Genomic DNA, 27,512 nt, shown 5'->3' with positions numbered 1-27,512 from the left:
TTTTCTGAAATTGGCAGATTACGTAAATAATAAAAAAGGATTGAGAACTGAGCTTTCTGATTCCTCCCCACAACGGTGGGCCATAGATGGGTCACTCAAGTGCTGAGATATTGATCCACGTGGCCATGGAGTGGTCTGGTGGGACCTGTGGCAGCCACAACCTTGAATCAATTACCTCAGGCTTCAAGCACCTCTGTTATTTTCTGAAGGTGCCATCCAAATAAATTTGTTCGTGAGCTGTACTCTGACTTGAGCAAATTTGGAAATGACTGAGGAAAATTAAATGAAATCTGAAGCATGATGTGTTGGAACATGCGTGATATATCACATGTATTTGTATCATATGTATTTGCATATAATTTCTATGACACTTCATACCAATAAAGAGGAAGAACACATCTTTTTCTAAAAGCGTAAATAATACAAAAAACTGACGTGTTACATCTCAAAGAAAATCTTAATGAAATATATAAAAAAAGAAAGCATTTGTATAGATTTTATTCTCTGGCAATATTGTAATAAAGTTAGAAAATACATCACAAGGATGGGTTACACTAAAAAGCTACTAATTTCAAATAAAAAAAATTTTCACACATCATCCTGATACTTTTTGTGCACTTTTCCATATGTATGTTATGCTTCAGTTAGAAGGCTAGAATAAAAAAATCTTACATAAGCTTTGAATTAAAGGCAGAAAATATCTATTTAGGAAAAAGGCACAAGTGTACTACATTTTAAAAGCTATAGCATGTCAGTTTGGTAGTCTTCATAGGAAAATATATAGTCTTATTTTCACATAACAGAAAAACAAATGGAGAATAAAAGAAGTGAGCATACAATTTAAAGAGGTAGAAAAAAAAACCTGAAAATAAAATGATAATTTTTGACAAAGAGAAAAGCAAAATTATGGAAATAAAAGTGCCTTGAACAGTTAAATGAAGTGATGATTTTTTTAAAAGATTTTATTTATTCATGAGAAACAGAGAGAGAGAGAGAGAGAGAGAGAGAGGCAGAGACACAGGCAGAGGGAGAAGCAGGCTCCGTGCAGGGAGCCTGATGCGGGACTTGATCCTGGGAACTCCACGTCGATGTCCTGGGTCAAAGGCTGGCGCCAAACCGCTGAGCCACCCAGGAATCCCTTGATGATTCTTTGAAAACATCAATAAAGTGGGAGATCTCTCTCAATCCAAAACCCAAAAAATAGTAAAAAAAAAAAAAAAAAAAAAAAAAAAAGGAAAGGAACAAATATGAAGATTAGTAAATGATAATGATTAAAAATAATAAAAATAGGGATCCCTGGGTGGCGCAGCGGTTTGGCGCCTGCCTTTGGCCCAGGGCGCGATCCTCGAGACCCGGGATCGAATCCCACGTCGGGCTCCCGGTGCATGGAGCCTGCTTCTCCCTCTGCCTGTGTCTCTGCCTCTCTCTCTCTCTGTGTGTGACTATCATAAATAAATAAAAAATTAAAAAATATAATAAAAATAATGCTTTTTTTCTTAATGAAAATAGTAAAACTAAAAATCATGGGTGATTTTTCTGGTGATGCAAAATTTAGGAAAATTGAACCAATAAAAGTAAACAGACCTATCTATTAATGTGAGAGAAATGGGGGGGAGATAGCCAAGATCCAGCCCTATAAAGGATTCTTCTCCAGGTAACTTTTGTAAGTGAGATAATTCCTGTGTTGCATTAACTGTTCTAAAGGCACAGAAAAACAGCCAATTTAATATCCTGAGAATAAGACCTGAATATGACTAACATACACACATGTGCGTGTATATACATGCTCACAAATCTTTGTCAATCTCCCAAGCATATATGCAAAACTCAGAAGTAGCATACTTACACTATTGAGTTTTGCAGTGGAATTAAAAGAATAGTGCATTATTCTAAGGTTTCTCCAACACTTGCCATGTAATAGTGGTTCTCCATCAAGAAAACAATGAAATTCACTATTTAGCGCATAGAAGGACAAGAGCTATTGGATCATCTAAACAGATATCAGAAACATTCTTGATAACATGCACACACATTCCTCAGAAAGTGAACAACAGAGGAAACCTCTTCCTCCCATAAAATGAGTCTACATAGTTATACAATTCCCTCAATGAAATCAAAGAGTAAGAGGCATAAATACTGGAAAACAAAAACGATATTTGTAGACCATTTATCATTATTTCAGTGATAACATGAACATATAAGAATAACAAATTGTGTTACGAGGCTAGACTCAAGACCAACATGAAATCTGAATTACTTGGAAATTATAAGGAGAGAAAAAAAAAAAAACAACAAGTACTTCCTATGGCTTCAAAATGATTAAAAATACCTAGAGAAAATGCTAACAAAAATATGCCCAGCCTTTGGAAGGTACATTAGAGAACCACTGAAGGATATAAAAAGAATACCTGAATAGAAACAGCCTAATGTTATAAAAATATCACTTCTCCATGAGTCAATTTATAAATTCAATACAGCTCTATCTGGATCCCCAAGAGATTCTTTAAAAGACATTTATTTATTTATTTTAGAGAGAGAGAGAGAGAGCATGAGTGGGAGGGGCTGAGAGAGAGGGAGAAAGAGAATCTGAAGCAGACTTTGCCCTGAGCTTGGAGCCACACCAGGGGCCCAATCTCAGCACCCTGAGATCAGCAAAACCAAGAGTCTGATGCTTAACCCTGCTCCCCCACCACAAGATTTTAAGTCCAAACTTTAAATTTAGAGTGAAATCTTCTCCCCTCCCCCCAGGATGAATGTGTTTTTGCAAGAAGCCTTACACTATTTCTTCATTTCTCCACCTTACCTTACCTGCACCCTGCACCCCTCAACCTACCCCTGCAGACACAGGCTTGGTGCCTCTGCAGCCAGCCTTCCTGCTCCGTGGGTCTGGGAGATGCTCAGTGTGTGCTCTCTTAGATTCAGTAGAGGGACACCTGAGTGGCTGAGAGGTTGAGTGTCTGCCTTCGACCCAGAGCATGATCCTGGAGTCCTGGGATCGAGTCCCACGTCGGGCTCCCTGCATGGAGCCTGCTTTTCCCTCTGTCTGTGTCTCTGCCTCTCTCTCCATCTCTCATGAATGAATAAAATCTTAAAAAAAAAAAAAAGATTCAGTAGTGCCTGCACTGGGGACCCCTTTCTCCGGGAAGACCTCTTACCTGTGCTTCTCAAGTAGATGGTATTTAGAAGCATCCTTCTGACTCCAATTCGAAAAAAAAAAAAATTGCTTTAATCAAGAAAGGATATTAATTTTCTCAAATGTCAGCTTGCTCTCTACAGAAATGATCATAGGGTTTTTCCTTTTTTATCTTGTTAATGTTCTAAATTCTTTTAATAGATTTCCTAAAGCTGACTTACTTTGACATAAAGAAAACGAATCCTACTCATTCCATTTGCTAAAATCACTACAATGGCATCCACTGTGCCCTGAGTAACCTTATGGAACAGTCTTGTTTTTATATCTTGAAATGTACTCTTGGATTTGCTAAAATGTAATTTATTTATACACATACATTTTCTTTTCAAGTGTATTATGTCTGTGGTTTTATTTTATTTTATTTTATTATTTATTTTAAGATTTTGTTTATTTATTCATGAGAGACACAGAGAGAGGCAGAGACACAGACAGGAGAAGCAGGCTCCATGCAGGGAGCCTGACCTGAGACTTGATCCTGGGTCTCCAGGATCACGCCCTGAGTGGAAAGCAGGCGCCAAACTGCTGAGCCATCCAGGGATCCCTTGTGGTTTTATTTTGAATGTCTTTATAACATTTTGATATTAGAATTCAGCTATAAAAATAATTGGGAAACATTCCATCTCTTTCTGTGCTCTAAAAACACAACATGAGAATTATTGAATTCCTAAATGTCTACTTTTAAAAATATTTTGCACCACTGCTGGTTTTAAGTAACTGAGTTTTAATTGTCCTTCAAAGTTATTCATCCATTCAATTTATGGTTTTGTTCACAAGTCAATTTTGGAAATTTATATTTTCATACAGGGTTTTCAAATTCATTTGCATTCCATTATACTTAGAATTGTCTTATAATTAAAATTTTTCCTTTAAGGGCCCACTTCTTGTTACTTTTAAATTCTGCTTTATCTCTTCTATGATATAATTTACTAGAGAATTATCATTTTATTGGTTTCTTCCCTCAGTTAGCTTTTAATTTTTTAAATTTAATTTTTGTTGTGTTCTGATTCACAATGAATTATGGTTTTATCTTTAGGAATTCTCAGTTATTTCGTTTGCCTTCATTTAACTTTTGAGCTTGATGCTTATTTCATTCATTCTTCATCTTTTTTATTTAGTAATCAGAAATACACTAAACTCATGAATTTCCTTTAGCTATATAAATGGGTAAGTTTTGCTATACTGTGTTTTTATTGTCGGTAATTATTAATTTAGTAATAATTTGTGACATCAATTTTGATTTTTTTGGAACAAGACTAAAAGTGGTTTTTTTTTCAAGATTTTTAACTAGTAATTTCCTCTTTTATTGCAAAATACTTGTTGAATATAGCCTCGATCTTTATTTTGGGACATTTTTCTTTTTTGAGTTTTATGTGATCACTATTCTGTGTACATTTGGAAAAACTATTTTGTTTTTGAGCTTGTTTGATGTACATGTTAGCCTACCATGTTGTTGCTTATTGTCTATTTGTTACAGCAGATTCTGAGGAAACTTTACAAAAAAGCTTTCCTTTACAAATAAGTATTCTATGTCCATTATGAAGTATCTGGTTCAGTAATCTATAATGGCGCATTTGCTGCTTTTTCTTGAATTCTGCTTTGTTATTATAATGCAGTCACCACAAGTTGTATTCTGTTTGTATTTTTCTGGCATAGTTTATTATTTTATTTTAAACTTTCAATATATTTTATCTTCATAACTCATTCACATTTAATATTGATCATGGGTAGACTGACTTCATTCCTGCTATATTATTTTATGCTTTGTTAGTTTTGCTTTCTCATTATTTCCCCTCTGCTGTTTACTGTATTGCTTTGGAAGTCATTAATCCTAATTCATGTCTTCTCATGATTACTTTATATTAAAAAATGCACCTGTGGGGCTCCTGGGTGGTTCAGTTGGTTAAGCATCTGCCTTCGGCTCAGGTCATGATGTCCAGCTCCTGGGATCAAGCCCCATGTCTGGCTCCCTGCTCAGCAGGGAGTCTGCTTCTCCCTCTCCCTCTGCTTCTATCTCCTGTTCTCTCTCTCTCTCTCTCTCTCTCAAATAAATGAATAAAATCTTTAAAAAAATGCACCTGTTTATCAATGTCAAGAATGAAGCAGAATGTACATATTTACCACCTTCAACTCAAGCAAGATGACAGCTTAAGCTTTCAGAGTACAGGAGGTTTTGGCTTGTTCTGTTTTGTGTTTAAGTGTGTTCTCCTTCCCCCCCCCCACCCCCCGGAGACTCTGTCTCCCTGTGTCCCCTTTGCTCTGAGTTGCTGAGCTCAGCTTGCTTTTTCCTGAAAATTTTCATATATCCAGTGCTAGTGGTCCATCTAGTCATCTCCATAGAAGGAGGCCAAGCTGGTAACTGAGTCCACCACCACAGAGATTGTAGAATTTTGCAATTCCTTCTATGAAGACACTCTTCCTCATGTCCATCCTGACAATCCAAAGCCATCCCCATGTCCCTGGCTGTCTGTTCATGTGTGTTGAAAATGATGTGAGAGGACTCTAGTTCTGATGAGTTCTGACACATGACTTTATTTTTCTTCTGTCTTTGCTGGACAGTTATCCAGGAGATGTTGCAATATTGGCAGAGAGCTGGGAGGGATAGAAGTGGGATTGGCTTCATTTACTTACTGCCTGGGAGGGTGTCACCTTGCATATAATAACCAGCTGTTCTCTTTGCCCTCCTCTGTAGTCAGGCATGTAGTGTGAGGCTTCACTATTTTGCAGTGTTATTGTACAGCTGTCACCTTGTCCCCTGGCTGATGCACTTCAGTGGGAAGTTGGAAAGGGCAATGGGATGTGGAAGGAGACAAATATAAGGGCCATCCAAACCCTGGAAATCCTATTGGTGCTCTATGGCATAATTATTCGTGTTCTTATCTGATGATCCTGATTAACCTAAAAGTTCCTTGAAGGAATGAGGCAGCATTACATTTCTGTAACACAAAGCACCACAGGCCTTTTGCCATTACTCCTGGATGACTGAATAGTGAGTTAATACCACCGGATTCAAATCCATTTTTATATAGTTGTAAGCTTCCTTGGGGGTTAGAAAGTTTCTTAGGCTGAGTTTCCCAGGGGCAGACTGGGAGGTGAAATTCATGTGCAAATGATTTATGTAGAATGTGTTGCCAGGATAAACCAGTAAGGGAGGGATGGAGGCAAAACAAAAAAGGAGAAAGAGGAAGCAAGCAAACAAGCAAGCAAGGAGGAAATTACGAGCAAAGCTCCAGCCTCAACCTGCTTCCAAGAGGAGCTCTGGAGTGTGAATTGTGCTTCAGAGTTGGTCTCCCCTGGAGCTTCATGGAGTCTCATATTCTAAACTTGGCTAAGAGCCTTAGGGGATTAGGAGTAGTGTGGTGGGTGAGGAAGAATGCAAGCCCCCAGCCCCTCTGACTCTTTGCGCTTTCAGGCAAAGCATCTCCAGAAGCCAAAGGAAGAGTCTCTCAGTTGAGGCCTTACGAATCAGAGACAGAGGGAGAAATGGGTTCTGGAAAAGACCCAAGGGGATCTGGGTGGAGCCCCAGTAGCATCTGCCACAGAAACCTTGTTTTGGTTTTATTTTCTTAAGCCATTGCTTCCCAGAGTGTTGTTCTTTCTCTCAATGTATATACTTGGCCACTTTGAGGCATCTCCCTTTGCTGTAAGCAGATATGGTCAAGCACAGAAAATGCTCATATTGAGCCTTTCCTTCTACAAGATTCTTTGGGGACTACTGATGGCCACCTGCTACTGTCACTTTCACAGAGACTTCCCCTTGTTGCAAAAAGTGAAAGCTTTCCTGAGAAAGCATTTACTGCACAGACATTTTGGTCTAGACTTTGCGTGGATTTGACAAACACAATTGTAAAGATGGCTGGCATTTTTTTAATTAGAAATTTTTAAATTTTTTAATATTTGAGGAACCTCCATACTATTTTTCATAGTGGCTGTGCTAATTTACATTCCCACTAATGGTGCAGTGCACAAAGATTCCCTTTTCTTCATACCCTCACCAATGCTTCTCTCTTACCTTTTTAATAGCCGTTCTGTGGCTTGTGCTTCTGATGCCGTATCCAAAGAAATTCTTGCCAAGACTAATGTCAAGGCGAGACATTCTCTCTATGTCTTCTTCTAGGAGTTTTGTGGTTTCAGATATTACATTTGAGTCTTTAATCCATTTGGAGTCAATTTTTGTGAGGGGTGTAAGATCGGGGTCTAATTTCATTCTTTGCAGATGAATATCAAGTTTTGCTGACACCATTTATTGAGGAGAATATCTCTTCTGCATTGAGTATTCTTGTCTCCATTGTCAAATATTAGTTGACTGGATATGCACGGGTTTATTTCTGGGCTCTCAATCCTGTTCTCTTGGTCTATGTGTCTGTTTTTATCCCAGTACCATAGAGTTTTGATCATTACAGCTTTGTAATATAGTTTGAAATCAGGAAGTGTGATGCCTCCATCTTTTCTTTTCTCCCCTCAGGACTGTTTTGGCTACTTGGGGTCTTTTATGATTCCATATAAATTTTAGGATTCAGCAACCCCACTTATGAGTATTTACCTAAAGGAAATGAAATAACTATCTTGAAAAGATACCTGCATTCCTATGTTCATCACAGATTATTCACAATAGTCAAGACATGGAAATAACCTCCAGGCCCACTGATGTATGAATGGATAGAGAAAATAGTGTAGGGGTGCCAGGGTGGCTCAGTCAATTAAGCGTCTGACCTTTGATTCCAGCTCGGGTCATGATCTCAGAGTCATGAGATTGAGCCCCATGTCAGCTCTGCACTGAGTATGGAGTCTGCTTAAGAGTTCTCTCTCCTTCTCTCTCTGCCTCTCCCCTTACTGGCACTCACTCTCTAAACCTCTCTCTCTCTCAAAAAAAAAAAAAAAAAGGAAGGAAAGAAAGAAAGAAAGAAAGAAAGAAAGAAAGAAAGAAAGAAAGAAAGAAAGAAAGGAAAGAAAGAAAGAAAGAAATATTTACAATGGAATATTATTTAGCTACAAAAAAGAGGAATCTCGCCATTTGCAACAATATGGCTGGACCTTTAGGGAATTATGCAAGTGAAATAAATCAGGCAAAGAAAAATACTGCGTGATCTCACATGGAGGAGGAATCTGAAAGAGCAAACTCATATAGAAACAGAGTAGAGGGATCCCTGGGTGGTGCAGCGGTTTAGCGCCTGCCTTTGGCCCAGGGCCCGATCCTGGAGACCCGGGATCGAATCCCACATTGGGCTCCTGGTGCATGGAGCCTGCTTCTCCCTCTGCCTATGTCTCTGCCTCTCTCTTTCTCTCTCTCTCTCTGTGTGTGACTATCATAAATAAATAAAAATTTAAAAAAAAAACTTTCTCTTAAAAAAAAAAAAAAAAAACAGAGTAGAATGGTAGCTGCCAGGGCTGGGGTGGGGAAAAGGAGGAGATATATTGGTCAAAGAGTACAGATGTCCAGTTATAAACTGAGTAAGTTTTGAGGATCTAATGTACAGTGTGGTGACTATAGTTAACTATATTGTATTATATCCTTGAAAGTTGCTAAGAGAGTAGACTATAAATGTTCTCACCACACACACAAAAGTACTGATTAGTAAGTTGTGAATCATATTATTAATTGGTTAATCATGTTAATTAATCTTATGTGGGGGGCTACCTGGATGGCTCACCAGTTGAGTGTCTGCCTTTGGTCAGGGCATGATCCCAGAGTCCCAGGATTGAGTCCCACATTGGGCTCCCTGGGAGGAGCCTGCTTCTCCCTCTGCCTATGTCTCTGCCTCTCTCTGTGTGTCTCTTATGAAGAAATAAGTAAAAATAAAATTAAAAAAATTAAAAAAAACACAAGTCATCACATTATGCACCTTAAACTTTCCCAGTGGCATATCTCAATTATATCTCAATAAAGCTGAATAAAATAAAAATAAATTAAAATTCACATAGCAAATATTATGGGGAAGAATAGGAGAGAAAATGGATGAAAAGAGATTGGCTATGACCTGATTATTGTTGCTGCCGGATAGTGAGTTCATAAGAGTTAAATATACTATCGTGTCTACTTCTGTAACTACTTGAAAGTTTCTATAATAAAAAAGCTTTTGAAAGGAGCAAGAAAATGCTTGGGACTTAGTGGAATTCAAAATCCACACAACCTGCTAATCAGATTTGCCTATGAGTAACCCCAGGCCTGGAAGCTGATTTGATCAGCATCTTCCTGTTTCTTCTCTTAGAAAAAAGCAAAATATCTAGAACATGAAATAGACTGTATAATGTGATTAATAAAAAAATGATAATAATTCAATTTTACTCAATGCCACAGACCATCATAGAATTCCTATTATGGGGGTGCCTGGGTGGTTCAGTCAGTTAAGCGTCTGCCTTCAGCTCAGGTCATGATCCCAGGGTCCTGGGATCAAGCCCTGTGTAGGGCTCCCTGCTCAGCAGGGAGTCTACTTCTCCCTCTGCACCTTCCCCCTGCTCATGTACTCACAATCTTTCTCTCTCTCAAATAAATAAATAAAATCTTCAAAAAAAAAAAAAAAAAAAAAAAGAAGGAAAAGACGAGAAAGGAAGAGAATTCCGATTATGTGCCAGGCAAAGTGTTAGGCTAGGGGAGATTTCACTTGTGAGGTTTCTAATTGTGTGGGGGAAAGGCTCGGGGAGGCTATAGAAAGGACTGGGAAAGATCATTCTGTAGCTTGCAGCTGGTTGTGCTTCTCCAACCTGCCTTACATCAACTTATCTTGGGCAATTAAAATAAACCAACCAGTGAGAGAAGGATGGAAGAACATCATGCAATTTTTTTATGAGTAAATCATAAATTTTAACTATGGAAGGCCATTATTTTATGACAAGTACATTTCAGAATAATCTTTCCTATGATGTACAATGATATAAATTCCTGGGATTAACTACTAAAAGAAATAAATTAAATGAGGATTTAATATTCTATTAGAAAAAGAAGAAAACAAACACACAAAGAAAGAAACCATAGATCTTTTTCACTTTTAAGTCATAGGTGTAAAATTCTCAGATACAACACCAGCAAGCCAAAGTGCATTTAAACGTATACAATGATCTTAATAATATTCTTACTGAATCTATTTTTATTACTTTCTAAAAAGTTTTCCATTTTATCTGAGTTCAAATTTATTGGCACATAATTATTCCTATCTCCTTTAGTTAAAAATCTCTACAAAATCTACAATAGGTCTTTATCTTTTGTAATATTATTTTTAGCCTTCCTTTTTTTGGTTTGTTTTTCATATCTTATTAGGCTTTTGGAAAAAAAAAACCTTTGGAGAAAACAACCATCCCAAATATTTTGTTGACTTATTTTCAATTATTGTTTTGTTTATTAAAATTCTTTTTACTTTTTTTTATGTTATTTTACTTTTCCAACTGCTAGCTCATTTGTTTTCAATTTTTCCTGTTTTCTAAATGAGACATTTGGCTCCTTATTTCTATGTCCTTTTTATCTACATGTCCTAATTTTAGAGTATAGTATATTCTGTTCATTTTTAAATACTGAGTGATTTCTTTTCTTTTTGTTTCATCATGAATTATTTAAAAATGAGTTAGTAGTATCCAACTTCATATACATTTTACTTTTAGTTTAAGTTTTAATATTTACAATCAATAAAATTCATACTTACTGAACTATTTCATCAGCTTCTTAACTCACTGTTTTTCTTCTGGCTTTTTCTTTCTGCTGAATCATAAACTTTAGTATATATATTATTGAGTAAATGCTATAATTTAGAAACTGTTGTTTTACCTTTAACATTTAGGCAAACAATCCGATGGTTTTGTATGATGTATATGAAAAAAGTAAGGGTCAAGATTTATGATTTCCAATGTGAAAGTCTACTTAAACTAGAAAAAGAAATTATTGAAAAGATCCTTTCCCCATGGCTGTGCGCAGAGCCATTTTGTCATAAATAAATTCTCCATATATATATGTGAATCTGTTTCTGAATCTGCTAAATGCTTCACTAATTTCTTTATCCTTACACTAATGCCATACACTCTTAATTAGTATGGTTTTCTAATAAATCTTGGTAGCTGAGAGTACAATTACTCCAATTTCATTTTGTTCTTCATGACTATCATATCAAAACCTTGCTTTTCATTTTAATTTTACTATCAGTTTATTAATTTTCCCAGAAAGAAACAATCAATGCAAATGAAAAAAAAACTAATCGGCTGGTATTATGATTTTATTTGCAATGAATTCTGAAACAAAACTAGAAATAATTGATATCTTCATAATATGGAGTCTTCTATTCTATGGTATCTTATATTCCTGCATTTATGTCTCCTATTATTTTCTTCACTAATGTTTTGCACACTTTTATATGGAGTGTTTATATATCCTTTGTTAGAGATATCCTTAGGTGTTTGATATTTTCTTTATCTTCTTATAACGGAATTCAGTTTTAAATTCATTTGCAAATCTTTTGTTGTTAGTAAATGAAACTATGTTTGTTTATTGATCTAGCTAGAGACCTACCTCGCTAAAATTGTTTACTAATTCTATTAGTTTGTATTTGGATTCTTTTGATGATTTTTTAATCTGCGAAATCGCATAAGCTTCAGTAATAATAAAATAATAATATAATAAATAAAATAATAATAATAAAATTTTTATGTATTTCAGAGCTTTTATCATTTATTTATTTTTCTTGTCTAAAGGCATTGGTCAGGAACTCACAATTTTAAACGTATCAAATGTGAAGCTTGTTATTGTATTTTAGTAGCATACCTTTATCAGATTAAAGTATTCTCTCACATTTAACAAATACCATCAATGAGTATTGGATTTTATCTAATGCACATTTAAAAATGATTTAATTTTTTCCAATAACTGAAACATAAAATTTTAAAGGCAAAATATAAATATGAAAATTGATGCAAGAAGAAATAAATGGGGTCAAATGGTAAAAACTTCCAGTTACAAAATAAATAAGTCATGGGGATATAATATACAATATGGTGGCTATAGTTAATAATACTGCACTATGTTTGAAAGTTGCTGAGAGTAAACCTTCAAAATTTTATCACACACACAAAAAAATTGATTAGACTACTGTACTGATCATTTTGCAATAGTATATATAAATACCGAAGCATTGTGTATTGAAACATACAATGTTACATGTCTATTATATCTCAAAGAAAAAACCTCACAAGAAAAATAAAACCTTAAAAGATTACCATCAAATAACTTTCATTTATAGTTGAGATGCCCAACCACCAACCACTCTGTATGTTCCCCATACTCATTTGGCTAAAGATAGATATTTTACCAACTATCAAGGAAGGAACAGATAATTCATAATTTATAGAAAATAAGATGGGAAGAATAGAGAGAAGTAATACTGACCAATACATGAAGTGATTAGAATCTTGAAATTAGAATCTGGTCACAGTTTGTTCAAGATAGCAAATATGGGCAATACTTTTGAACACCTGTTTGATGCATCCTATAATTTCATATTCTAGCTTCCGTTTCTCTTAGGTTCTGTTGTTTCTGCATTCTAGAGGAGTCTCTTTCTTGGATCTGTTTAATCAATTAAAAGTTATTGAGTTTCCCTCCCATTCTGATTTTAGTCCCCTCCTTGTTCTTTTTAAGAATGCGTGTTATCTTTTTGATATTCACTCATTATGTTTTCACCCCATACTATTTGTTTATATTTTCCCTTCCTTAATTTGTCTCTTTGGATGGTTTAAATTCCATCTTCTTTGATAAATTCCCTTCTTTATTGCAGCTGCTAATATCACATGGCAATTCTTCATATGGTTTCTCATACTCAGTAGAATTCTTTTTTGTGGGAGTTCCATTGTAAATTGACTCGTAGGGGCAGTCATATGGAGACCTATGGGATTAACTGAAACTAGGCCATATTTTTCTTTCTCAATTCAGGAGTTTTGCAACTGCTAAAAAGTGTCCATTAGGACCACATGATGGTGCCTTTATAGCCTCAGAGTTTTAATTTCTCTGTGGTAACTCTGCCTCTATCTCCTCCTTGGTTAGGTCATCCTGCTTTCTATCCATTTGGTGGGATATTCTTAGGTTCAGTCTACAGCTCTGGGCTTCAGGCAGTGAACAGCTTTAGATCCCTCCAAATACATGGCCATATCTCCTCATTTTTGCCACATATATTAACTCTTGGCTCTTGATATATTACAAACACTCATAGGAATTTTCTTTGATTTATTATTACTCTTATTCATTGGTGAACATTTGAATTCTCTCCTTTTACTTTCTTAAGGTGGGAGAAGCAGAGGAGTGTGATGGAGCTCATTATTAACCCATTGTCTTGCCTGTATGTCAGGAGCAGGAATTAACAAATGTTATTAAAAAACATATATTTCTCCCATTTATAAAATATGTTTATTATTTATTTTGAAATGGGCAAATTAACTAATGGATGGATAGCTCTCACTCCCCAAACAAAATAATGAAGTTGTTCTCAATTCAATTTATAGCTTATTAGGTACTTAGTGCATTTAGCACATTAGATGCACAGCATTAAAAGGAATAAAAGCAAATTCATGACCACCAGTGCCTTCCTAAGTCCCATTAGAGCTCATAGAAAAGGCCTTTGAAGTGAATTTAATGGTGACTTTGTTTGGTTCTGGATACTTAAAATCAAATGCTCTAAGAAAGTTCCTTTAAGTGAAGGAATAAAGAGTTTTTCTTCACTTAGCTCCTCCTTCTGAAATGCATTTTGCACCTGTATTTGTTAGAATATCCTGGGCCTAGGTCTTTGTTCTCAGTGGAGTATTTGTGTGCTTCCTGCATTACTTAGGGTTAGATGAATGCCTTATTATAATTAATGGGTAAGGATCAGGATTTGAGGAGCCATCCAGATGGCCTACAATCCAGGAAAAGCTATCAAGAGTCTGAAGTATTGGCTTTTAGTGTGGAGGAATTGGCATCAATAAGTAAACCTGGTTTTTTCTTCTTCATGTATATATGTATGTATGTGTGTGCACAATGCCCAGCAGTCACGCACCATTAAGAAAGTCAGGCATGTCCAATAAAATTAGAGCTTCCTGGTCTAACTTGGGTCTCTGGTACAGTCAAGCCTCAGCCTGTCTCAAAAGGCGTTAGCTGGGCATCAAGTGCTCTTCAAACTGGACGTGACTTAGAGACCAACCTGTTTATTAATCTCATGGTACAGATGGGGAAACTGAAGGAGAAGAGGAGAAGGAACTTCATATCGCAGAGATCAGCATCCAGTTTGGTTGCTCTGGAAGAAACAAGAGAAGAGTGCTTCTGAGTACATAGATCCTCCTTTGGATGCATAATAAGGATCACATGGTGAGTGGTGAGAAAGAACCCCAACCTCACCCCGCCCAACCTTGCCCCCCCCTCCCTGTGCAAAGAGACAGCAAGAAATCAACTGCTGTCTTGAGTTGATATTGGTTGTGCCCTTGAGGTGTGGGTTGTCTGGGTTTCCACACAAAAGGTTCCATATTCTTTCCCAGAAGACAAGAATTTTCAACATGCCTACAACAGTTCAGCAGATCAGAGACCAATGAGTGACCCATAGAGACACTTCTCAGAAAGACAGTTTTGATAAAGGGGAAGGAGGGTCCTAGAGCTCCGACTGATAGATGGCATGGCTTTCTGGCAAGGTGAGGTCATCACAGGCTAGTCTTCACAGTCCTGGGTGGCAGATACTAGCCAGTGTCTTCAGCATCTTGATACTGATTTTCTCTCCTAATAAGCTATTTAAAAACCTACCTTAAAGTTGGGTTTTTCTGTTTATTTTTATTTGTGTTTTTATTATGTTTTTAATTTTTATTTAAATTTTAGTTAACGTACAGTGCGATATTTGTTTTTAGAGTAGAATTCAGTGATTCATCACTTACATATAATGAGTGCCATTGTTGGATCAGACCCTGGATTGGTTTTTAACTCGATATGATAAGACATATAGACACAGAAGTGATTGTCACAAAGGAAGAAGTTTTTACTTACAGTTCCCTGGAAATACGAGGCATGGCAGGCCACCGGGGCCACACAGGGGAAGCATCATTGTCAGGAAGCAGAAGGAACAAGAGGGAAAACATAGGCTTTATTGTGGCTTCTGAAGGAAAAGCAAGATAGGGTAGGCTAAACAGATGTAGCCTTGACTTGTCTGAGTAATTTGTAGGCTCTTGAGCACTGGGGCTGCCGCTTGTTTTCTGAGACCTGGCTTTGGGATGAGCAGGACAGAGGAATATTACCTCCAGGAGTGTAAGAGCCAGATAGAGGAGGTGGTTGGGAGTGTGGGCTCTGGATCTGTGAGCCATGTACAGGAAAGGTGTACCCCCGGCAAGTCCTTTGCTGTCTCAGGGAATTAGCTAGCCCTGCGAGGATTATCTTCTCCCTGGTCAGTGAGTCTCCAGATGCATCAAAAATACAGAAAATAAGGAATATAGTTAACATACCAACATTCCCACTTCTTTTTTCTTTTTCTTTTTCTTTTCTTTCTTTTTTTCTTTTTTTTTTTTTTTTAGAGAGAGAGAAAGAGAGAGAGGGCATGAGTAGGGGAAGGGGCAGAGGCAGAGACAGAAAGAAATTTCAAGCAGATTCTGCTGAGCACAGAGCCCGACGCAGGGCTCAATCACAACCCAAGCTGAAATCAAGAGTGGGAAGCTCAGCCAACTGAGCCATCCAACTGCCCCCGCCCCAAGTTTCTCCTTCTGACTGCTCCCTCATAGTTCCCCACTGTCCCAGACCTCATACCTCATTCCAGCATCTTCCTTTCTTGATCTGAAGCAAACTTCTGCTTCTGACACCTGCTCCAGCTGATATTCTCCGGCAGGTGGGGATCCTGGATTTCCGTCTTGACTGCCCCTGTGCATCAGCACCAAGAGAATGGGGCCAGAGAGTGGTGAGAGGGAGAGATGCCTCAGGAAGCCTCCCCTGGAAGGAAGAACTGATCCTGCCTTAAAGCCCCCCCTCACCACCCAGGCCAGAGACAAAACGCATACCATAGAAGGTACCAATTAATATCCAGGAAGATGGGGAGGGGAGGGTACATTTTCTTTTCTTCCATCTCCTAAGAGAAAACAGTGCTTTATTAAGGAATCTCAGAATCATTCCACTTAAGCAAACTCTCCCAGCCAGTTCTTCTTTTGTAAGATGGGAACAATAATACTGTTCGTGCATGGTTGTATCAGCTTAAATGGTCTTGCAACTTCATATTTTCCAGTGTATGTTCTGGCACATAGTAGGTGCTTGGTAAATATTTGTTTTCATATTTGCATAATTTAATTTTCATGACTTTCTTTCTTTCTTTCTTTCTTTCTTTCTTTCTTTCTTTCTTTCTTTCTTTCTTTCTTTCTTTTCTTTTCTTTTTTTTCCTTTGGCTTTAGAGGCATCCAGAATGGAAACAACTGTCCAAGCCACCGCAGGAAGCTTACACCCCACGTTCCCAGGCAGAAGTGTGGATGTTTCCAAACCTAACAGTCTTGGTCCTGGTAATGCAGTTCACTAATGAAATTTCCATCATGTTTCTGCTGTCTCAGCATTTTTACTCATACTAAGACTTACAAGGCCTCAGCTGCACTTCCCACATAGCTGAGGGGTATTAGAGGCTGCATCACAGTGTACTGTGGGGCTGGGGAGAGTAGGCTGGGCCAGGACAGGCAGGACATTATCATTATGGGTTAATTAAGATATGGCGAGTTAATTGAGGAATCATTTTTCTGTATTATAAGTACAGGGATGCATAGCCAATGCAAACATTGCCACAACATAGAAATATACAGAGTTCAAAGGAAAAGGACAGGACACACCCATAAGTGTACACAATCCCTGCTATTCCCCAGAGGTGACCACAGTTAACTGTTTGTGGTATCCTTCCAGAACTTCTGCTATGCATTTGCATACAAATACATATACAGATGTGTTCATGTTTAAAAAAACATATAAATGTGGTTGTTTTATATTTAATGTTCTGTAACTTGCTTTTTTTGATTTAACAAGTTGATTTTTTTTGTCTTAGCACAAATAGGTATTCTATATATTTTTAGAATAGATGTATCTGTTTATTTTTTTAAAATTCTCTTTTCAATAAAAATTAAATCTATTTCCAAATGTCCACTACTACAAAAACAATGCTTCACAGGACATTTACATTGCTTTGTGCAATTATGTTTTTTTCATTTTATGTTTTAATATTATTTGCTTCATTTGCTATGGCTGCTAGAACAAAATACACAGACTGGGTGGCTTAAACAATAGAAATTTATGTTCTTGGGGATCCCTGGGTGGCTCAGTTGGTTATTTATCTGCCCTCAGCTCAGGTCATGATCCCAGGGTCCTGGGATTGAGCCCCACATCAGGCTCCCTGCTCAGCAGAGAGTCTGCTTTTCCCTCTCTCCTGCAAGTGGTCTCTCTCTCTGGCTATCTCTCTCTCCCTCTCAAATAAATAAATAAATCTTTAAACAAAAATCTTAAAAAAAAAAAGAAATTAATATTCTCAAAGTTTGAAGGCCAGAAGACCAAAATCAAGATGCCAATAGTTGGTGTCTGCTGAGAGTCTGCTGCCCAGCTCATAGACGGCCACCTTCATACTGTGTACTCTTCTGGTCTGTCCTCTGTGCCTGCTCTTGGAGAGAGAAACAACTCTGGAGTCTTTTTTTTTTCTTATAATGGCACTAATCCCACCACAAGGGCCCCACCCTCATGACCTCAATTAGATCTAACCACTTCCCAAAGGCCCCATCTGCAGATTACATCACCTTAGGGATGAGGACTTCAACATATGATCTTTAGGGGGAGACACAAACATTCAGTCCATCGCAATAACAAAGAGTAAACAAATAAAAATATAGTTTTAGATATTGATAAGTATTATGAAATAAGTGAAATAGAGTAATATGAGAGAATGTTTTAGAAAATATTCCTTTAGGTTGGGTGACACAGACAGACCTATCTGAGGAGGGGACATTCAGCATTTGAGACATAAGAGATAAGAAAAAACCATCTACGTGAAAAGAAGAGGGGAAGGCTTTGCTGACTGAACGAACAGCTACTAAAAATCACTTTTGGAGTGCTCCAAGAAGAAACAGAAGTGTGGCTGAAGAATGACAGGTGACTCAGAAAGTGGTACAAAATTATGTTACAGAGAAAGGCAAGAGACAAATCCTAAACTCAGTGTAGATTTTATTTGAAAGTCAGTTGGAAGCAACTGTAACTTTTTTTTAAGGGAAAGATGTTACTCGATTTACATTTAGAAGGATCATTCCACTTTCTCTGAAAAACAAAAGTAAGGAGTGGAAGAGCAATGACGGGATTAGGACTTACCCGGATAACCCCTCGTCATTGTCTGGGCCAGGATGGTAGTAAGGTAAACGGAGAGGAGGGGAGTCAAGATATATTTCAAGAATGAAACCCTTAGGACTTTCTAGTAATTCATATATAGGGATGAAGGGAAAGAGTGAAATCCAGGGGGCATGCATATGTTTTGGCTTTGGATGACTGGATGGATGGATGCCATTGATGCAGCCAGAAAGAATGGTGTTTGGGGAGGAATAGAATGGAAGGCGGGCGGTTTTGAGGGAAGATGAGACTCAAATGACTTTTCATTAACTTTTATATTTCAAGTGGCATTTACTTTGCGGCATTGTGGTGAAGCTTAGGAATAGTGCACATCACACATCTGACCTCTAACATATGATCAATATACTAAAGCGATGATTAGGTTGGTCCCCTTTCCCATAGCATAGCTCTAGAAAGAGTTGACCATCAGCCCCATATTCTTTTTGAACCCAAGATTTTCTAAGCTGTCACCCTCTTTCATCCTTCTCTTTTTTCCCTCCTTTGGCTTCTTCTTCCCATGCCTGGCCAATATTCCAGACCTCACAGAATTCTAAAGCAAACAAGAGCTCACCCCATGCAGGCAATACCCTCCTAAGAACACACTGGCATGCGCTGTTTTGTGAAGTAGGAGGTACTTTGAGGAAGTAAAGGTCAATGGTGAAGAACCCAGTATTTTGAGTCATATTACATGGGATTTCATTCCATTTCCACTGCTTAGAGGAGACATGAATTTGGACAAGTTACTTAAACTTTCTATGTGTCACTTTTCTCATTTGTAAAATGGAGGTAATAGACCTGGCTCATAAGGTTGCTGTACGGAATTAAAATATGTAAAGTATTTAGAAGAGAGCCACACAGTACTGAGTAAGTGTTCAATAAATGTGAGCTACCATCTGTATTTGGGATTTCAAGCAGGTGGGTGAATGGCCTTCCCTAGGAATCTCTCCTTACCAGAACTTCATGCTTCAAGAAGGAAGTATGAGATGGTTTCTGAGGCCCTTTCTGGTTCTAACATTTTTGGAGCTGATGACGAGTGAGACAATGATTTGGGGGTGCGCTATGTCCAGAGGTGGAGGGGAAGCAGAAGCATTTGTCCCTACACACAGAAAGCCGAGACACATTCAGGCAAAGCTATGAATTTGGGTTAAAAAGTCAAAGCCACTTCGATTTTCAATAATGCCTTTTATTTTTAAAATGTCAAAGCTTCAGCTGCTTTTCTGGGCTCATATGTATGTCCTATTTTAAAGTCCTCTTTGATAATTTAGCTTTCGTTATAAAGACAGAACAATATAGAGAGAAGACCATGAATTCAGTTAATTCTAAATTCAACTCTCAGCCCCTCCACCTACTACAGAGTGGAAGAATGTCCCTGGGCCTCAGTTTCCCCAATTTAAAAAGAAATAACAGCCTTTGATTGGCAAGGTTACTGTGAGAATTAAGTAAAACAATGTACATAAAAGACTCAGCAGGATGAGAAGGATGCTTTTCTTCTCGGCCTATCTCACTGGACTGCAATCCCTAGGACTGTTTGTTCCCAATTTTCTCCCAGATTCAAAAAATATCAATGTGGTTAGCTCTTTCAGAGCATGGGGAAGTATGCCTAGATTTGCAGTAGTAGGTCCTGTTATTAGGTGATACTTATATTAAAAAAAAAAAAAGCCTACTGAAACCAGACGTATGACTTGAATTAATAAAAGAAGAGTAGTTCCTGCAAGTTCCAGAAATATTACTCAGAAATAATGTGCTTTCCAGACCCCTAATGCTGACTAGGGTAAACTTAACCTCTCAGCGCAATAGGCTCCCGATAAATCCCTTTATGCCAATGGGAAAATAAGCTAGTGCCAAGATATTTTTAACTGGTCTGCACAAACACATCTTCATTTGCATCCAACAAGATGTAACCTTAGCAACAGTGTGTATTTTTGGACTCCTTTTCATTTAATGCAAATGAAGCTCCAGTGATATACCCGGAATCGGATGATAGAATTCAACGTGACCAATTCATGTGTCTGAGGCCTCCAAGTCCTTTGCCCGCCCGGCAGGATTCTGATTTCCTATCACCAGCATGAATCAGTATGACCCAAACTGGAATTATTTTAGAGCACTAATTTCTCTTGCTCACTTTTTTTTTTAAAGTCATGTTTAACTGTCACTCCTGTTCTAAATGGTCTAAAATATAGAAGAAGCTGTCTATTGTGTAAAGAGCTCAGGTTTCACATTTCAACAGATAATTAAAAATGTGTTTATGCTTCTTCTGACCTCCGACCTGGAAGCCATTACCTGCCACCTCTGAGCCAGTGTGTCTTCTCTGAAATGGAGGCAATCATTAATTTGACAATTTTCCTCCCTTCTAAAGGTGTAAGTATTAAATAACATTTAATATTCGGAAGTTATTTTTAGAGAGATAAGATGGACATAAGTTTGAGGGCATGCTTTTGCAGTTTGCTACCCTCCCCTCATGGCTGCCATGCTGCCTGGCACATGAAATTGCTGGTGCTAAATTGAGCCATCATTTCTTTCATATAGTAGGAATGAGTTAGAGGAGACTGGTCTCTCAGAAGACTGGCCCCCTCCACCTTCTGTAGCTAATACTTGGTTTGCTTGGTCAATTTAAAGATGAACATAGGTGGAAATAGTTTATCTATGTGGAAGAACAAGAAATTCTCATTTTTCACCAAAAGTAGAGCAATAAAAAACCTGAGTAATTGCGGGCTTTCCCAGTCCTGTCCGAAGAACTGGAGCTAGCTTAGCACTAGTTTCTTCATTTTTCACGGCTACTACTATGGTCTTCAATGGTCTTCGGTAGTCACACGCAAAACAATGGGTTTCCACCTTGTTTAACCTTTGTGTGCTGGAATGAGGTATTACAGGAGTAATTACAGTGTCAAATAGACAATGGTTACGTTGTCAAATTGTCATCATGACTCACCAGGTCCTAGGGTCACAGATAGGATCATAAAACCATAGACAAACCATGGATAAGGATGAAAAAATTTGAGTGTTAAGTATCCGTGTGTGTGTGTGTGTGTGTGTGTGTGTGTGTGAGAGAGAGAGAGAGAGAATGAACATGAGTCTGTGTGCATACATTTATGTCAAGGTTCATCAATCTGTGCATGTGGCTTTATGGACTAGGGTTTGTGGGCAAGTATGCAAGTGAAAAATATTCACTTCGGAGATGAGCAAGCCAGACTTTGACTCTGTGAGGTCATTGGTTCAGTTGATGGAAGAATCATGGAAGAGATGAGAAATGCTGGCTTCGCTTCTGTGCTTTGACCAGTGCTGTTGCAGAATCATCTGCCCGTGGTTGCTGAGGTGGCCCCTCTGGGTTACAGTGAAAAGCCCTTAATGACTCCAAGGTCATACACATCACATTGTAGAGGGTTCTGGCTTTCTCTTCCTGTCTTCTTCCCTATTCCCATTCCTTAAATGTCCATAACCCTTTCTGCAGGTCCTACTCTTTTGCATTTAGCGGTGCCACCAACCTGATATGCTTCTTCTAGGGCAGTGTGAGATGGTATGTCCCTGGCCAACTGGTTCAGTTTTCATTCCCCACAATGTAGGCCCTGGGATGTCTACAGGGGCTTAAGGGGGAGTCTAACTCACTTCACACTGAGTGTTGATAATTAAAGGCCTTGGTTAGGAAGATTGGTATCTCCCAATTGTTAGAATAGTATATTTGAGTGTTCTAGGGGGACAGCAAGAAAGTTCCTTATCTCCGCTTGCCTTAGTTAGTACATTGGGAAGAGATGATGCATTCATATTTCTTTCTGGACAGGAGAAAAGAGAGCAGAACATTCCAGAAGGAAGACATGCCCTGGCCAAGGCCCTCAGGGGTAAATTGTTATGGGCACCCAGGTCTCCCATTTCAAGATCTTCCAAAATCTGGCTCCCTGTGATGGTTAATTTTATGTGTCATCTTGTCTGGACCATGGGGTGCCCAGATTAAACATTATTTCTGGGAGGGGGCAGTGTTTGAAGACGTTTTTTGGATGAGATTAACATTTCAATGGGCGGATTCAGTAGATTGCCCTCCTCAGTATGGGTGGGAATCATCCAATCCCTCAAGGGACAAAACAGAACAAAAGGTAGAAGAAGGAAGAATTCACCCCTCTTGCTTTCTACCTGCCAGATGGAGCTGGAATATCAGTCCCCTGCTTTGGACTGTGAATTATACCCTTGGTTCCCTGGTGCCCTGGTTCCCTGGTTCTCAGGCCTCAGCACTTGGACTGCAATTATACCAAAGCATCCCAGCGTCTCCAAATTGCAGATGACAGATTGTGGGGCTTCTTAGGCTCCATGATCCTGTGGAACAATTTCTCATAATAAATACCCACGCCTGTATATATTTTATTGATTCTGTTTCTCTGGAGAATCCTGACTAATGCGTTCCCTGATCTTTCTTTTCCCAGAAGTCTCCGGGCTGATGGAATGGCTCCTGGTCTACCTTGTGCACTTGTGGAGCACTCACATCATACAGCCCCTTAGAGCTCACGAGGCACTCGGACCAGTGGTTACTCTCGTGTGGTCATCACGTGCCCCACATGAGATGGGTCATTTGAACTATTCTAGGAGCGCCTGAGTGGCTCAGTCAGTTACGTGTCTGCCTTCGGCTGGGGTCATGTTCCAGAAGCCTGGCATCTAGGTCAATGTGGGGCTTTCCCCTCAGTGGGGAGTCTGCTTCTCCCTCTCCCTCTGCCCCTGCCTTGCTCGTGCTTTCTCTCTCGACTACAGAAATAAATAAAATCTTTTTAAAAAGATAATTATTCTAAAGATGGAGAAAGTGAGGCACCAGAAGCAGGATGCAAGAAAAACCAGAGTGGAAGGCTTGAATCCAGGTCTACTGACGTGAGCATGCTTACTGTTTGGAATGCTAGCCTGCCCCAGAGACTAGGAATTACTCTGGGCAAAGGGTTCCATCTTCTCTGGGTGTAGCCTCATCAGTGAGCTCGGGGCTTCACCTGGTGTCTGGGGTGGATGCTCCAGGAACCAGCCTGAGAAATTGAGATTAGTGTGCAGGAAGCTCTCTGGGGAAGGATGCCTGGGTGGCTCAGCCGGTTGAGCATCCAACTCTCAGTTTTGGCTCAGCTCATGATCTCAGGGTCCTGGGATCCAGCCCTGCGTTGGGCTCCGTGCCCAGCCTGGAGTCTGCTTGGGACTCTCTCTCTCCTTCTTCTCCTTTATGTATTTGCGAGATGAGGGGGTATATCCGTCATTTTTTTTTCCTTTGGTAGAAAGCCCATAGTTTATTCCCAGACAAACCATTAGAATCCTGGCCTTCCCTCCTTTGGGGCTCAGGGGGTTCCCCAAGTTTTCTTGTTCCCACCCAGGCAAGGGGGGCTCATGTCTAGTTGAGGATTTTTCTTCCACTGGGTGGGGGTCCATGCCTGTATGGCCAGTGCGTGCACCGGCCCAGCCAGCTCCTCAGACGGGGCGGCATGAACTAGCCGGTGCCATTGTAAGGGAGTATATACCCTCATCTCTCAAATAAATAAATAAATAAATAAATAAATAAATAAATAAATCTTAGAAAGAAAGAAAGAAAGAAAGAAAGAAAGAAAGAAAGAAAGCTAGCTCATGGAGGAGCCTTCTCAGTGTTGATACCTGCAGGGGATGGAGGCATTCGGATTAGGCAGAGGGAGAAGTCACCCTGCAGTATAGTTGCAGCCTCAGCTCTGAGTGGGGATGTCCCCTGAGTTGTTTTAAATAGAAGAAGGGAACCTGGCCCTTTGTACCCTGTTAATGACCAGTCATTGGACATCATTGGCTGCCTCTAGGAAGGGTGTGACCTTGGGCAAAGTGTTTCATTTTAAGGAAGTGAAATTCAGGGATTCAGAGAAAGGAACTCAACTGAGAGCCATCTGCTCCCAATGCTCCCAGCAGCTGGGGTGATGAGTGACTCAGCCCTTTAGGGCAATCTGGGTGACACACCACGGAATAGTCAGGAAGGGATTGTGAAATGGGCTTTTCTCTGCAGCACACTTCCCTGGTCTCTTATCAGTGAGCTCTCCTGGCACATGTTTGGGCACCCCAGATCTTTAAACACTGCGGCTTCTCTGCTGCTCCTCCTCCTGGGCTCACGTTCAGGATGTTGCCTTGGTGTGCGTGTGTGTGTGCACACGTGTGTGCTTCTCACCAATATCTACTAAGGCTCATGTCTGTGCTGGTTTCTTAGGCAGGGGACTCAGTATTTCCTGGCTGCCTTGGCTGTCATGTAAAATTGGACTTGTAATGATGGCATCTGAGCCCTGGCTTTGCTGTCTTTCTGTGCTCAGGGCATCTCTGAGCCCCAAACTTGTGACCTTGGGAACCTGTCATGACACTTGCAAGAGCAGAGACTCCACCCAATGGGAGGATGTCTCCAGGTTGGGTGGTTCTGGGGCCTCCTGAGCCCTGCTGGGAGCTCTCACAGGGGAGGACCCCAGCTGGGAGGGTGGACCACTGCTTTGGCAGCGAGGGACTCAGAGGACGGATGCCGAGAGGCCGAGGCCTGTTCCGGAACAGTGGCTCCATTCTCCACAGAGGGTCAGCGGTCACGCAGCGGCGAGTTCACTGGGGCTGTTTCTGAGCCCCTGAATTCAGACTCTGTGAAACGTGATTAACTAGGCCATGGGGCATGACCCCTCCCCAGACAGTTGTAGCACTGCTCAGATTTCTCCCGTGTTCCAGAGGTCATGCAAAGGGCCTGGTGTGAAATGCCCCTCCTCCCCCAGGAGTTCCTCCTTACCCACGGCTCACACTTCACATTTTTCAGTTGGGGGTCAGGCCCAATGATCCGTCTAGACTGCAAGTCTGGAATCTGGCCGTTCTGAGGCCGCCTTCCAGGCTGATGGGCCACAGGAGAAGGGAGATTGCTTCATCCTGGGCAGTTTCAGGGTCTCCAGGAAGAGACCCTGGCTTTGCCACGAGGACCCTGCTGGATGATACAAGAATTTCCCTTCAGTAGAGGACAACATTTTTCAAAGTGCTCAGATGTAGAGAACACGGTAGGGGGGTAGATGGGAGGCGGGTGCAGTGTCTGGCCTTCGATCTGGGGGCCCAGATCAGAGGCGAGGCCCTTTTTGGAAACTGGATGTGCTGGAAGGGGGCAGAAGGGAGTGAGAGAGGCATGGGAGCCTCGCACGGAGAAGGCTATGGAAGCTGGGAACGCCAACAAAACCAGCGCTAGGACTTTGCCCCCCTCAATACTGTCTCATCTGGCTGGCCTGTGACCTTGGGAAGGTCAAGCCGAGAATGTATGAACAGGATTTCACAGGCAGCCTGCAGCGTGGCCCTGGGGGCCCACAGGCTGTGTGTCACCTATGCTCACGGCAATGCTGTGTGTCCTCAGGACCCGTAGGAGGGCCTGGCTCAGAAATGCAATCCGGATGCTCGTGTGTACAACGGATCACCTCTCTTGCTTCCCAGAGCAGGTGATGTCTGAGATGGGGCTTCCGAAACAGGTTAGGACTTCCACAAACAGAACTTTGTCTCAGCCATGCTCTGTGCTGGGAGTTCTCAGTGACAGGGGGCAGCACCCAAAGTCGTTGGGGTCACCCCCCTACCCCCAGGACTGAGCCATAGCCATAGTCTCCGTCACTGAACAGATCAATAAGCCGGAGCTTCCAGAAACAAGAACAGAGAAACAAAGATGCTTTGAAAGTTATAAGGAAAAAGCGGAAGACCACAGCAATGATAATTTATAAAAGACAAACGTGAAGGTGTCATGTTCTTTGAAAATAAAAGACGATTTTGTTTTAGAGAGTTCTTTAATTTTTTTGTCTGCAGTCAGAAACCTCATAGGAAGGGATCAAGGGAGGACGTGGCCTACCGTGGTTTTGATTCCTGGACAGAGGCTCTTGCTTGTCTTTCACAAAGAAAACTTAGAGGTGGCTGTGGCCTGGGGAAAGAGCCTCGGCCACGGCCAGCGCCTGGCTGGGCTTCTCAGCTGCGTGCTGCGCTCGCCGTGTGTCCCTGGGCAGGCGCCTGGTCCTCTTCTAACTGAAAGGTGCCTTTCAGTTCTGCCCTCTGTGGATCTGTTTGTAGCACCAATCACATTTATTCCCACACTCAGAGCTTGCCTTAATGATATCTGTAGCGACACAAACTTCCCAGAATCTGAAAGAAATAGCATTTGTAAAGTGTCAGCTCATCAGAAATGACTGGCAACTGGGGGGTTCCAAACCCATCCCCAAAACCTGCTCCATGAGTTGAACACAGGAGAGGCTAAGCAGGCCGCCTTCCTGGGGCTGCTGCCTCTCTGCGTGTTCTTGCTGACTATGCCACGTGCTCTTAGGAACAGAAATAGAATCCGTCTGTCACACACCAAGTGTACTCCTGGGAGGATGGGTGTGTGTGTGTGTGTGTGTGTGTGTATTTTTATTTAATTTTTTAAAAAGATAATTCTCTGGAGCGGAGGGTGGGGGCCCTGAGAAGCCGTTGACTCCCTGCTAGACAAGTCACTTAGCCCAGCCCCCCTGGTGTCCCCAACTTCAGACAGTGCCAAGAGTGCCTAGTACACATCCTGCAGGGATGTCCTGGGGCTACAGACAGGGGCCTCGTAAACTTTTTGGGTATAAAACCCCTCTGCAGTGGGAAGTGTCACCAAGTTGTAGGGATGCAGAGCTGCCTTCTGAGCATCTCAGACTCAGGATTCCCATGAGCTAAACTAAGCTGGCAGCTCTGAGCTCATGCAACCCATAGGTCAGAGACCATGATGCTCCGAGGTCACAGTTCCCTCCGCCCACTTGGAGAGAGTTGCCCTCCTCAGCTTTCCTGACAAGGGGCATCCAGCTGCCTCGCTTACCACCTGGAGCTTGCATAGCAGCCAGTGTGCTTGCTTGTGCCCTAATCTGATCTTGTCCTGAAATTATAGACAACTTGAACTTCCTTGGTGGGAAGTAGAATCAGGAGTTCAAGGCCAAACTCCCCCATGTAACCTTGGGTGGGGTTTTTAGACTTCCTTGTGCATCTGTGTCAGCTGTAGGTTGGAGCTCGTGAGAACATTTGTCTAACAAATCTTGTGGGTTATTGTAAACAACA

General features: G+C 40.4%; 1 long non-coding RNA gene across 18 annotated transcripts in view; it reads left to right on the top strand.

Annotated features, from left to right (window-relative positions):
* LOC140601704 (uncharacterized) overlaps window positions 1–23,217 on the top strand; it is a 45,276-nt gene extending 22,059 nt beyond the window's left edge. For 14 of the 18 annotated variants that reach the window (XR_012004738.1, XR_012004741.1, XR_012004739.1 and 11 more), the window contains 3 exons: window positions 14,359–14,498; window positions 15,974–16,167; window positions 16,544–16,683. This is a non-coding gene — a long non-coding RNA (uncharacterized lncRNA). Of the gene's footprint in view, window positions 1–14,358; window positions 14,499–15,944; window positions 16,168–16,543; window positions 16,684–18,084; window positions 18,267–22,269; window positions 22,328–22,903 lie in introns of those variants that run through there. The other 4 variants (XR_012004728.1, XR_012004729.1, XR_012004726.1 and 1 more) reach the window with 4 other exon arrangements.
* The last annotated feature ends 4,295 nt before the right edge of the window (window positions 23,218–27,512 follow it).

Source organism: Canis lupus, chromosome 12 (genome assembly GCF_048164855.1).
Source record: "Canis lupus baileyi chromosome 12, mCanLup2.hap1, whole genome shotgun sequence".
NCBI classification, from domain to species: Eukaryota; Metazoa; Chordata; class Mammalia; order Carnivora; family Canidae; genus Canis; species Canis lupus.
Note: the sequence above shows the minus strand (reverse complement) of the source record. Positions and strands in the feature narration are given on the sequence as shown.